Raw genomic sequence first — 14,581 nt, 5'->3', positions numbered from 1 at the left:
AACATATCGTGTATAAAGCAAAAGTTAGCTAATATTTCTCATTAGAGATCTTTATATAATGGATATAAGACTATTAAGCCTGTTTCTAGATATATTTACTCATTTATTATATTGCCAGTTTGAAGCTCATCTCATCTCATCTCATTATCTCTAGCCGCTTTATCCTTCTACAGGGTCGCAGGCAAGCTGGAGCCTATCCCAGCTGACTACAGGCGAAAGGCGGGGTACACCCTGGACAAGTTGCCAGGTCATTACAGGGCTGACACATAGACACAGACAACCATTCACACTCACATTCACGGTCAATTTAGAGTCACCAGTTAACCTAACCTGCATGTCTTTGGACTGTGGGGGAAACCGGAGCACCCGGAGGAAACCCACGCGGACACGGGGAGAACATGCAAACTCCGCACAGAAAGGCCCTCGCCGGCCACGGGGCTCGAACCCGGACCTTCTTGCTGTGAGGCGACAGCGCTAACCACTACACCACCGTGCCGCCCAGTTTGAAGCTCGAAATAAGTAAATATCTAGAATTAGTATAAATACAGAGGTGATCACAGGAAATCGTAGGCACTGATTGGTCGAGAAACTCCGACTATTTCTCGATAATCGCCTCGAGCGACTCGGCAAAATGGCTGCCAATCGCTTCGTCACCGTAAATGAGGAAGAATTACAAATTATGAAAGAAAATGCAGTTCCTAAAAGCACTAACGATGCTACGGAGTTTGGTCTAAAACTATTCAAAGGTAAGGCGGAATTGTAATTTATTTTATCTGTTTCAAAACAAAGTATTTTATGTGAGTTGGTGTAAATAAGCGAGACAAGTCTGCGTCACACCTTCGTTACATTCGCATGCCGCTTTTGAAGTTTGAAATAACTAAATTTTTTTTATTATGATTTTTTTTTTTAATAATCACCTGTGTATTTATACTAAAACAATTATCTGCCTTAGGCTCAGTGAATATCAGTGGTTATTATACATGCAGGATACTTTTTCGATGCAATAATAACGTTTGCTATTCCCTTCTAGCGGGTTTCATTCATTTGGTTTGATAGCATGCAGTATTGTTAGCATATCGCTTATCCTACAAGTATCGCACCACTCTACCCAATGGAGAATAAGCGTGCAATATCTGTTGTCAAGACAATATGACATCACACGTCGGAGACGTAAAACTTCCGTGTTAGCAAGCAACCGTGACAATTTGTAAACGAACATGGCCGCCAGGTTTGCTTCGTTAAATAGCGAAGATTTTGGCTGCCAGGTTGCTCCGTTGTGTGTAATTGTCTGTTGATTTTAAAATCAACAAAGTAAATTACACAGGGAAATGAGTACGAGTGAAAAATACAGTGGCAGGTATGCGTGGACCAAGAGTCTAGAGACAGAAATCTTAGTTTCTCAGTCATTAGGCTGTGCTACTTGCGCTCGATAGGACTGCTTTATTAGCATTCGCTAACACTACTGATGAACGCTACACCGGCTGGGAAGGTAACTGGACTGCTGCACTAACAGCACCAACTTGCGGGTAAGTTAGCGTTGGCCTTTGAGAATGCTGATATGAAAAGTGTGTATGTATGTATAATAATGATAATAATAATCTCATCTCATCTCATTATCTGTAGCCGCTTTATCCTTCTACAGGGTCGCAGGCAAGCTGGAGCCTATCCCAGCTGACTTCGGGCGAAAGGCGGGGTACACCCTGGACAAGTCGCCAGGTCATCACAGGGCTGACACATAGACACAGACAACCATTCACACTCACATTCACACCTACTGTCAATTTAGAGTCACCAGTTAACCTAACCTGCATGTCTTTGGACTGTGGGGGAAACCGGAGCACCCAGAGGAAACCCACGTGGACACGGGGAGAACACGCAAACTCCACACAGAAAGGCCCTCGCCAGCCCCGGGGCTCGAACCCAGGACCTTCTTGCTGTGAGGCGACAGCGCTAACCACTACACCACCGTGCCGCCGATAATAATAATAATAATTCAGTAGTTCAATATCATGCTAGCTGAATGGAGTGGAATATATCTGATAGACCACTCAAAGCCAGCCAATATTATTTAAATATTAACCTCGAGTCTGTCACGGGTACTATTCATCGATATTCACTTCGCCTTCTGCTGCGCTGTTAAATCGGCTTAATTTTCAACCAAAGAGAAATATTGCCTCTATTTAAGATATATTTACATGTTACAATAGTATTTTTTTGCAGTTTAGGTCAATTTCACTTTTGTTATTCATTCAATAAACAATAACACAATAATATAAGTAAATTTGGGTGGCACGGTGGTGTAGTGGTTAGCGCTGTCGCCTCACAGCAAGAAGGTCCGGGTTCGAGCCCCGTGGCCGGCGAGGGCCTTTCTGTGCGGAGTTTGCATTTTCTCCCCGTGTCCGCGTGGGTTTCCTCCGGGTGCTCCGGTTTCCCCCACAGTCCAAAGACATGCAGGTTAGGTTAACTGGTGACTCTAAATTGAGCGTAGGTGTGAATGTGAGTGTGAATGGTTGTCTGTGTCTATGTGTCAGCCCTGTGATGACCTGGCGACTTGTCCAGGGTGTACCCCGCCTTTCGCCCGTAGTCAGCTGGGATAGGCTCCAGCTTGCCTGCGACCCTGTAGAAGGATAAAGCGGCTAGAGATAATGAGATGAGATGAGATGAGACAATAATATAAGTAAATTTGGGTGGCACGGTGGTGTAGTGGTTAGCGCTGTCGCCTCACAGCAAGAAGGTCCGGGTTCGAGCCCCGTGGCCGGCGAGGGCCTTTCTGTGTGGAGTTTGCATGTTCTCCCCGTGTCCGCGTGGGTTTCCTCCGGGTGCTCCGGTTTCCCCCACAGTCCAAAGACATGCAGGTTAGGTTAACTGGTGACTCTAAATTGACCGTAGGTGTGAATGTGAGTGTGAATGGTTGTCTGTGTCTATGTGTCAGCCCTGTGATGACCTGGCGACTTGTCCAGGGTGTACCCCGCCTTTCGCCCGTAGTCAGCTGGGATAGGCTTCAGCTTGCCTGCGACCCTGTAGAACAGGATAAAGCGGCTAGAGATAATGAGATGAGATGAGATAAGTAAATTTAAATAAGGTATTTCTTCTTCTTTTTTTCTTTCTTAAAGACGGTGCAGTTAGAAGCATTCCTTTAACACATCCACATGAATTTTGGTTGAGACACCAGTCACTATAAAATGTTATCTCATGTATGAAGGTGTTCCTGTTGTTTGCTTTATTAATCAGACGAACCCATTATGACGACCTTTCCTTTTTTTAAAATTTTTTTAATTTAAATTAGAGAAGGTTTAGCAATTAGAGCGAATTAGCAATGTTTACATACAGCCGAAAAATCTATTAAAAATCCTTAATCAGTATAGAGCAAACCGATTCAGAGCAATTTGAATTAATTTATCTAATTGAATAAGGTAATCATTTAAAAAATCTGTTGAGTAGAAGAACAATAGCTATGTGAGCCTTTGTGTGTTTGGAATTACTATCTGTCTGTCTGTTGCCCTTGCTCTCATGCTCTCTCTTGCGCTCTCTCTCTCTCTCTCTCTCTCTCTCTCTCTCTCTCTCTCTCTCTCTCGTGTCTGTTTGAGTGAGTGAAAACGAAAGCACTTGAGTTCTGGCTGTAACTGAGATAGACTGACTGATCCTTGAGAGTGAAGAACCACTGGCTCTGACTTGTACAAATATCCCAGCTTATAGCATCCTGTCTATCATTACACTCCACTCTTCTATATCACACACACACACGGAATACACATGAACCTTATAACCCTGAACACTTCTTACACACAACCAGTCTATGAACACACATGTGTAAATGCATTATAACACTTGGTTCATGTCTAAATGCAGTTCTCATCACACACAGTGCACATCCATCAAGAAATATAGCAGCACAGGCTCACGTCAGATTCTGATGAACATGCCATATACCGTTAGACTGGTACCAAAATCCAGAATTGTGACACCCAAAGGCATTTTTGAGACAAAGTCGGCAAACAGTCTTATTTTGTCAATTTGGGTGTGCCGAATTCAAATCTGCAATATGCCGAGCTCTATCTGACCTCTGTTGACCTCTAGAGGTCATTGAACTTTGGGCCTGTAAACGTCTCAGCTGAACCCAGTTTCTCAGCTTTCTAAGGAATGAAATGTACTAAAATGATTAATGAAGTTAGCAAATGGCCTTGTTTGTTAAATGTTTGGGTGCTGAATTCATTTTTCATTTGTAAAACTATATATGACCTCTGATAACCTCAAGGTCATTAAACTTGGCCTATAGGCCTATGCATTTAACGGCATTTTTAAACTGACTTTACTCCCCCAAAAAGAATATGAACAGACAAAAAACAAATAGAAAGGAACAAATACAACATTAAATGCCAGTCCATGTACATGTGACTTACTTTTCACAATGAGAATGCCTAGGCGATCACCTTACATAACATTGCATTACATTTAGCGGTTATTGTTTATACAAAGCTACTGAAAAAAGGACAGATTCAGCAGCAGACAAAATGTGGGGGCATACAGGGTATACAGGTTAATCAGGGTTAGTATATACGAGAGTTTTTTTCTTTGTTGTTTGTTTTTTGTAAAGGCTTTACCCCGTTTAAAACAAAACAAAAAACAAAGAAAAAAACTCCCATATATACTAACCCTGATTAACCTGTATACCCTGTATGCCCCCACATTTTGTATGCTGCTGAATCTGTCCTTTTTTCAGTAGCTTTGTATAAACAATAACCGCTAAATGTAATGCAATGTTATGTAAGGTGATCGCCTAGGCATTCTCATTGTGAAAAGTAAGTCACATGTACATGGGACTGGCATTTAATGTTGTATTTGTTCCTTTCTATTTGTTTTTTGTCTGTTCATATTCTTTTTGGGGGAGTAAAGTCAGTTTAAAAATGCCGTTAAATGCATAGGCCAAGTTTAATGACCTTGAGGTTATCAGAGGTCATATGTTGTTTTACAAATGAAAAATGAATTCAGCACCCAAACATTTAACAAACAAGGCCATTTGCTAACTTCATTAATCATTTTAGTACATTTCATTCCTTAGAAAGCTGAGAAACTGGGTTCAGCTGAGACGTTTACAGGCCCAAAGTTCAATGACCTCTAGAGGTCAACAGAGGTCAGATAGAGCTCGGCATATTGCAGATTTGAATTCAGCACACCCAAATTGACAAAATAAGACTGTTTGCCGACTTTGTCTCAAAAATGCCTTTAACTCCTTAAATAAGCACTTTTTTTGAATTTTGGTACCAGTCTACGTAGGTACACACTACTGTTCAAAAGTTTGGGGTCACCCAGACAATTTTGTGTTTTCCATGAAAAGTCACACTTTTATTTCCCACCATAAGTTGTAAAATGAATAGAAAATATAGTCAAGACATTTTTCTGGCCATTTTGAGCATTTAATCGACCCCACAAATGTGATGCTCCAGAAACTCAATCTGCTCAAAGGAAGGTCAGTTTTATAGCTTCTCTAAAGAGCTCAACTGTTTTCAGCTGTGCTAACATGATTGTACAAGGGTTTTCTAATCATCCATTAGCCTTCTGAGGCAATGAGCAAACACATTGTACCATTAGAACACTGGAGTGAGAGTTGCTGGAAATGGGCCTCTATACACCTATGGAGATATTGCACCAAAAACCAGACATTTGCAGCTAGAATAGTCATTTAGCACATTAGCAATGTATAGAGTGGATTTCTGATTAGTTTAAAGTGATCTTCATTGAAAAGAACAGTGCTTTTCTTTCAAAAATAAGGACATTTCAAAGTGACCCCAAACTTTTGAACGGTTGTGTATATCTCTTAAGGTGCACCTTAATGCTAAAAGTGCATTACTGAAAAGCAACTAGACACAAGATATTTAAAAAAAAAGCAAAAAACCTTTTTGTTCAAATAAATATGTTTATGTTTAGGGCGGCACAGTGGTGTAGTGGTTAACACTGTTGACTCACAGCACGAAGGTCCAGGTTCGAGCCCCGTGGCCGGCGAGGGCCTTTCTGTGCGGAGTTTGCATGTTCTGTCCGTGTGGGTTTCCTCCGGGTGCTCCGGTTTCCCTCACAGTCCAAAGACATGCAGGTTAGGCTAATTGGTGGCTCTAAATTGACCGTAGATGTGAGTGTGAATGGTTGTTTGTCTCTGTGTGTCAGCCCTGTAATGATTTGGCGACTTGTCCAGGGTGTACCCCGCTTCCTGCCCATCCATTATCTGTAGCAGCTACATGGATGGATGTTTACATTTATTATATTAGTAATGAATAATTTTGTCGTTGTCTTCATCTACCTTCCTACTTGCCTATTAAATGAAGGATTTGTATTGAAAATTTTTGTTCGGAATTTTCCGTACTGAGGATAAAATTGTGGTCACATTCTTTGCAAGAAAAAGAGAACTTTAAAACCTCATATTTGGAGCATTTTAAATGTTCATATCCATGGATTTCATGCAGAGTTCATTTTGTTGCTTCTGTGCCTTTTTTTTTTTTTTAGTATTTAATTTAGAAAAGTTTTTGGGACAGACTAATCCTAAATTCATTAGGTCACCTGCTTGTCCAAGCGCTTCAGTGTTCTCGTCCCATCCCATTCTTGGAAAACTAATTAACTCTCTCAAAAGTATAAGAAGTTAGTTAGTGAGTCACGTGCATTAATAGTGACTGCGTTTCAGGGAAAAGAGATCTCTGGACTCGGAGAAAGCCACGTTCCTTATCTGAGCAACATACCAGGCAAAACTATAACAGCAAAATGCCAAATACACTTTGAGGAAGCTTCTTGAAAATGCTATGCTACTTCAGACTTTGTCAAGAAGATGAGCTGCCTCATCGCTAGTCCGAGTGAGACCTCGGTTCATTCTCCAGCTAGGTGCTAGTACTACTAAGCAAGCTGCTATAGTTTGCATGCTCTGCCACATCTCAGAATGCAAAGCAGCCCTGGCTATAGGAGTCGTTCAGCTCATACTTGCGATGTACACCTGGTAGTTGGGTCAGATTGAGGTTGGATCACGTTCTCACCACAAACAAACCATTCCAGAGTTTATTTGGAACCGGACCAAGAACACCTCCTCAAAAGGGTCTTGGTGCGGTTGTCTTGGGCTGCATGCAAGTCTGATTACTATGTTTACACCTGCCCAAACGAATCCCATCAAGGGGGAAAACGAACCAGAGTTTGATTTATCTGGACTAAAAAGTACAGGCGTGAAAACGGCCTTATTTAAAAATAAATAAATAATTAAAAAAACAACAATAATATTTTGGCTATGTGACATAGTTTTTTTAAAATAAATCAACAAATAAAATGCTGTTGATTGCAATAGTAACAACAACGAGACCTTCGATGATTGCGTAACTCAGTCCGGCCCCATCTAGTCCAGAAGGAACAATGTAAAGTGGGCCACCTTGCTCAGTTCTTCTCTCAACCAGTCCAGCGCAAATATTTGCCAGAAAGAATCCAAAATGGTGATGAATTGACCGAGAAGAAGCGATTTTTGTTGAACTGCTCATTAAGGCTTAATTTGTCTATAACTTCATTAATAATTGTAATTAAGCAAATCTGGGTAGAAGTTATATGCACCCTAGGTACCCCTACCTTCATGCCAGAAAGAATCAAAATCAGTGAAGAGTTGAGGGAGAAGCGATTTGTGCGGGAACTGCTCGTTAGGGCTTAATTACTCCATATCTTCATTATTAATTGCAATAACGCAAATTTGTGTAGAAGCTATATGCACCCCAGGAAGACCTACCTTCCTGCCAAAAAGAATAAAAATCGGTGAAGAATTAAGAGAGAAGCGATTTTTGTGAAACGTGGACAACGTCGGACAGGCAATGGACGACACATGATGGCATGAACTCATCACCTCTCGACCGGATGAGATAATAACCAGGCCATGATTATCATTCTGTTGACTACGATGCTGGTTCTATATTAAGCTCTTTAAACCCGAACATTTGCCTTCAAAAGTGCCTCATTCAACATTCAGTACGTTTACATGCGCACCAATATTCCACTATTATTCCCAATATGACAATATTTGGAATTTGATAAGGGTCATGTAAACTGTATATTCTGTTTGGATATTCTGAATTTAGCCTTATTCCAAATTCAGCATTTTCCAGTTAAAGTTGTACTGCCTTAAAGATTTTTCAAGTGTAGGTCATAAAAAGAATTTTCCCCGACACCCAATTATTTTTGATATTTTAAGTTCGTTTCTTAGACAAGGATTTTTTTTTTTTTTTTAAGCTTGTTACCTCGTTAACAGTTTTGGCGAGAATCTCCCGCCTTCTTCAGAAACAGTCACCAGATGTCGAGTGGTGACGTGCCTTATCAGCTGATGTTGCGTTACGGAGGCATGAACGTCCCGCCCAATTTGACAGGTAGTTCACGCCTCCTGCTGTCAGGTCGCTCCTCCAGGACGGCGCTCCATGTGTGCGACAGCGCGTACGCTCCCTCATCCCGGTTCATCGTCCTCTGCTCCCGCTTACATATCTCCACTGCCTCTAAAATCCAACGCTGGAATCTATTTTCTTCAGCGCGAATGACTCTGGCCTCTTCCCAATTCATTATGTGATTTTGCCGTTTGCAGTCCGTTCTGTAACGCAACATCAGCTGATAAGGCACGTCACCACTCGACATCTGGTGACTGTTTCTGAAGAAGGCGGGAGATTCTCGCTGAAACTGTTAACGAGGTAACAAGCTTAAAAAAAAAAATCCTTGTCTAAGAAACGAACTTAAAATATCTGTAATAGTTAGACATAATGAACATCCACTACATACCCAATTATTTTTGTTGAGTGGACCGAAAGCTACTGAATTCAAATCACAGACTTCCGATTTTATTAGTTGTTTTTTTTTATAGAATAATTAATGAATTAAGGGTCACATGGCCCTAAATTCTCTGTTATTTTTTCCTGCTTCACCATGACCCAATTCAAGATACTCCGTCATGCATCACGTGGTGGGCTTTCCCCGTTCACGCAAGGCATTGTGGGATACAAATTTGAAACAGGAGAGAAAAATGGAGGACGTGAGTGTGCGAATGAAACGTGAAAGACCGACTACAGTAACGGAAAGCGAGAAGAAAAGACGTTATGTTGCGAAGGAAAGGAAACGCAGGACCAAGCTAATAAATATCGGCAGTCAGCGAGCACCTCGGTGTGATCAGCTGTTCATTTAGCGACAGAATGATGGAACTGTCAGTGCACGGTCAAAGGTAAACCTGCGCATGCGCGCGCGCACACGGACTTCCTCTGTCTGCTTGACTGCACGAAGCGAACGATTTCATGCACATTATTTGCTCGGGAATCCTCTCAAATTGAATAACTTCCCAGCCACAGAATGGCCTGATATTTTAAGATGTTACAGAAATAAACGTATATCACAATGACCATATTTCAGAGGGAAATAAATTTCAGCAATTTTATGAAATCGAAAGGCCATCTACTTTTAAGACATGTAGGATGCACTGGTATGATTCAGGTTTTAGTTGCATTCTTTGGACATGCATACAGCGTATTTGGAATATGGGTATCTATTGGGGTTTATATGTCAGTTTGCGATACACAGCCTCTTGCCTCTTATGGTCAGCTCTGTGTGCTGTACACAAACCATTTAGATTACAGGTTGCAAGACTGGGGAAGAGATGCAGCTGCAGGTAAATAGGAATATTATTGGAAGATTCACTTTCAGGGCGGCACGGTGGTATAGTGGTTAGCGCTGTCGCCTCACAGCAAGAAGGTCCGGGTTCGAGCCCCGTGGCCGGCGAGGGCCTTTGTGTGCGGAGTTTGCATGTTCTCCCCGTGTCCGCGTGGGTTTCCTCCGGGTGCTCCGGTTTCCCCCACAGTCCAAAGACATGCAGGTTAGGTTAACTGGTGACTCTAAATTGAGCGTAGGTGTGAATGTGAGTGTGAATGGTTGTCTGTGTCTATGTGTCAGCCCTGTGATGACCTGGCGACTTGTCCAGGGTGTACCCCGCCTTTCGCCCGTAGTCAGCTGGGATAGGCTCCAGCTTGCCTGCGACCCTGTAGAACAGGATAAAGCGGCTACAGATAATGAGATGAGATGAGATTCACTTTCATTAGCCATGTGAACAGCTTAGTAGGAATGTTGTGTTTTTCGGAATAAGGGCAAAAAACAGAGCTTTTTGTGCATGTGTGTGTGGCTGAATGTAGCCTGCTGAGTTCAGGGTGAGCCTCTGTCTGGCCTTTCAGAGAGAATTTAACATGAAACAGCAGCAATGAGTTCTTATAAAGTGAACACTTTGGCTGGTGGTTTTGGCATTACTGCGGAATGGCTTTGTTGAAGTGTGCTGAGAACAGCAGGCAAAAAAAATGAGGGGCAAACGACTGAACAACGAAAGCGCAAGATTAGTTTCCAAACAATTTTTTTTCCTTCCTTAAATGGTGTATGAAGTTGAAACAGGCCTTGATGTTTGTTAATTACCATTCCTGTCCAATCACTCCTTCACTTAACTTTAGGAGAACATGAAAAACTTGGCGAGATCTTACAAAAGTACTTTGTTCCCCCCCCCCCCCCCCCCCCCCCCCCCCATGTCCCTTCCTGGGCTCCGTAGTATCACACTACCTGAGAACGAATTCTTTTCCTGTAACAGCACTCCGCATTGTGTGCCATCTCATCTCATTATCTGTAGCCGCTTTATCCTGTTCTACAGGGTCGCAGGCAAGCTGGAGCCTATCCCAGCTGACTACGGGCGAAAGGCGGGGTACACCCTGGACAAGTCGCCAGGTCATCACAGGGCTGACACATAGACACAGACAACCATTCACACTCACATTCACACCTACGGTCAATTTAGAGTCACCAGTTAACCTAACCTGCATGTCTTTGGACTGTGGGGGAAACCGGAGCACCCGGAGGAAACCCACGCGGACACGGGGAGAACATGCAAACTCCACACAGAAAGGCCCTCGCCGGACACGGGGCTCGAACCCGGACCTTCTTGCTGTGAGGCGACAGCGCTAACCACTACACCACCGTGCCGCCCTGTAATGATTGTGTAATGCTTTAAACCTACAGATGTACAGTACTGTGCAAAAATCTTAGGCCCTGTATTTTTTCTTCCCATACAAACTTTTATAGATTTCTATTTGATGACGTCTACATTATCGAGTCGGTACAAAAACAATTTAGAGTCCAAACATTCGTTTTCCAGCACAACATTAAATGTTACAGGGAAAATAATGTTTGTATCTGAGCAGCGTTTGACACAAGAGAGCACTTTTCAGATTAAAAAAGAAAACATAATGAAGGTTACTGGGTTTTGGTGCAAAAGTAAGAAGCGAGTGTGACAGTCAAAGTGTCCAGAAGAACTGCGGCTGGTTCTGTAAGATGCTCAGTAAAACCTACAGCTCATTTCCGCATAAAACTGCACTCACTGTACCTGAGACTACTATTTAAAAAAATCAAAAATAAAGGGTTGTTGCACACCATATATTGATTTTGTTTCATTTATTATTGCTTACTGCTGTTAAAAGTATTTTTTTAATGTTGAAACATTTCATTTCATTATTTTTTAAAGCCATTTTTGGTCTACAGCGTTTCTTTACATGTGCCTAAGACTCTTGCACAGTACTGTAATTTAATTTAATTTTAGAAGTACAGATTGAAAATGAATAATAGAGCATCCAAAGTGCCTTATCTTCGTTTTAATTATTAACAAATTCAACATTTCCAGAAATAATCACACAGAATTCTCATTCATTGATTTTCCTGAGTGTGTTGGACGAAATAGGTTTCTTGAGGCCAAGCAGTAGTCTAAAGGATACATGACACCTATATCAGCTTAACATGACAACTAACATAATCCTACATCAACATTTATTAATTATTATTATTATTATTATTATTATAACAAGTTTCATTATGGCGGCACAGTGGTGTAGTGGTTAGCGCTGTCGCCTCACAGCAAGAAGGTCCGGGTATCCTATCCCGGGTATCCCGGGTTGAGGATATACAGTCTTGCTTGAAAGTTTGTGAACCCTTTCTAATTTTCTATATTTCTGCATAAATATGACCTAAAACATCATCAGGTTTTCATGCAAGTCCTAAAAGTAGATAAAGAGAACCCAGTTAAACAAATGAGACAAAAATATTATACTTGGTCATTTATTTATTGAGGAAAATGATCCAATATTACATATCTGTGAGTGGCAAAAGTATGTGAACCTCTAGGATTAGCAGTTAATTTGAAGGTGAAATTAGAGTCAGATGTTTTCAACCAATGGGATGACAATCAGGTGTGAGTGGGCACCCTGTTTTATTTAAAGAACAGGGATCTATCAAAGTCTGATCTTCACAACACATGTTTGTGGAAGGGGTAGCACGGTGGTGTAGTGGTTAGCACTGTCGTCTCACAGCAAGAAGGTCCGGGTTCGAGCCCCGTGGCTGGCAAGGGCCTTTCTGTGTGGAGTTTGCATGTTTGCATGTCTGCATGGGTTTCCTCCGGGTGCTCCGGTTTCCCCCACAGTCCAAAGACATGCAGGTTAGGCTAATTGGTGGCTCTAAATTGACCGTAGGTGTGAATGTGAGTGTGAATGTTTGTGTCTTTGTGTCAGCCCTGCAATGACCTGGCGACTTGTCCAGGGTGTACCCCGCCTCTCACCCATAGTCAGCTGGGATAGGCTCCAGCTTGCCTGCGACCCTGTAGGACAGGATAAGCAGCTGCAAATGATGGATGGATGGATGTTTGTAGAAGTGTATCATGGCACGAACAAAGGAGATTTCTGAGGACCTCAGAAAAAGCATTGTTGATGCTCATCAAGCTGGAAAAGGTTACAAAACCATCTCTAAAGAGTTTGGACTCCACCAATCCACAGTCAGACAGATTGTTTACAAATGGAGGAAATTCAAGACCACTGTTACCCTCCCCAGGAGTGGTCGACCAACAAAGATCACTCCAAGAGCAAGGCATGTAATAGTCGGCAAGGTCACAAAGGACCCCAGGGTAACTTCTAAGCAACTGAAGGCCTCTCTCACATTGGCTAATGTTAATGTTCATGAGTCCACCATCAGGAGAACACTGAACAGCAATGGTGTGCATGGTAGGGTTGCAAGGAGAAAGCCACTGCTCTCCAAGAAGAACATTGCAGCTCGTCTGCAGTTTGCTAAAGATCACGTGGACAAGCCAGAAGGCTATTGGATAAATGTTTTCTGGACGGATGAGACCAAAATAGAACTTTTTGGTTTAAATGAGAAGCGTTATGTTTGGAGAAAGGAAAACACTGCATTCCAGCATAAGAACCTTATCCCATCTGTGAAACATGGTGGTGGTAGTATCATGGTTTGGGCCTGTTTTGCTGCATCTGGGCCAGGACGGCTTGCCATCATTGATGGAACAATGAATTCTGAATTATACCAGCGAATTTGAAAGGAAAATGTCAGGACATCTGTCCATGAACTGAATCTCAAGAGAAGGTGGGTCATGCAGCAAGACAACGACCCCAAGCACACAAGTCATTCTACCAAAGAATGGTTAAAGAAGAATGAAGTTAATGTTTTGGAATGGCCAAGTCGAAATGTTGTGGAAGGACCTGAAGCAAGCAGTTCTTGTGAGGAAACCCACCAACATCCCAGAGTTGAAGCTGTTCTGTATGGACGAATGGGCTAAAATTCCTCCAAGCCTGTGTGCAGGACTGATCAACAGTTACCGCAAATGTTTAGTTGCAGTTATTGCTGCACAAGGGGGTCACACCAGATACTGAAAGCAAAGGTTCATATATTTTTGCCACTCACAGATATGTAATATTGGATCATTTTCCTCAATAAATAAATGACCAAGTATAATATTTTTGTCTCATTTGTTTAACTGGGTTCTCTTTATCTACTTTTAGGACTTGTGTGAAAATCTGATGATGCTTTTGGTCATATTTCTGCAGAAATATAGAAAATTCTAAAGGGTTCACAAACTTTCAAGCATGACTGTATGTTTGATTGTCTTACAACACTTGCCTGAAGTATGTTCAGTTTTACTTCTTCTTCTTCTTTTATGAAAGGTTTTGATGCTTTTATTGATCCCCAAATGTTTCATTAAAAAAAATATTAAAAAAAAAAAAATCCTGTTATCAGCATTCTTGTCTTTATTGTAGCTGGAGCTTGTACAGTATTAGTGTGGTCTATTTGTGCTTTCTGTCCGAATCTTACAAATGATTATCGAGACAATTAGCAGGCCAGCTATTAGATTGGGTGCTCAATAGGTCATAATGGTGCTCATTTCTTAGTGACTGTGTGCTGCCCCTTTTACATTATCTTGATGACCCAGTCTGGATCGAATGAATTCTAATAAGTCTTCTCTCATCTGCTCGTGTAATCTTTCTTCCCTCATACTGAACAATGGCGTTCAACTCTTTCATTTTCATGTCTGATTGAACTGCCAAATGCTGAGAACTCTAGTGTTCTCCGCCGGCACTTAATAGCATATCTGCCCCACTAATCAGGTCACTTGTTTAAGTGGTATAAAAGAAGAACAGCTGTCTCACTTTAAAGAATCGGCATGTGCGTTTTAGATGGGCTAATTGCGCTTTATGAGAAGACTGGAAGTAGAGGAAAGGATGATGTTCAGATGAGTGGC

General features: G+C 41.8%; 1 protein-coding gene across 1 annotated transcript in view; it reads left to right on the top strand.

Annotated features, from left to right (window-relative positions):
* The window catches only part of nphp4 (nephronophthisis 4), a 522,237-nt gene that overhangs the window by 126,974 nt on the left and 380,682 nt on the right, over nt 1-14,581 (top strand). The window lies entirely within an intron of this gene.

This window comes from Neoarius graeffei, chromosome 10 (assembly GCF_027579695.1).
Source record: "Neoarius graeffei isolate fNeoGra1 chromosome 10, fNeoGra1.pri, whole genome shotgun sequence".
NCBI classification, from domain to species: domain Eukaryota; kingdom Metazoa; phylum Chordata; class Actinopteri; order Siluriformes; family Ariidae; genus Neoarius; species Neoarius graeffei.
This window is presented reverse-complemented; position numbering and strand designations above follow the sequence as displayed.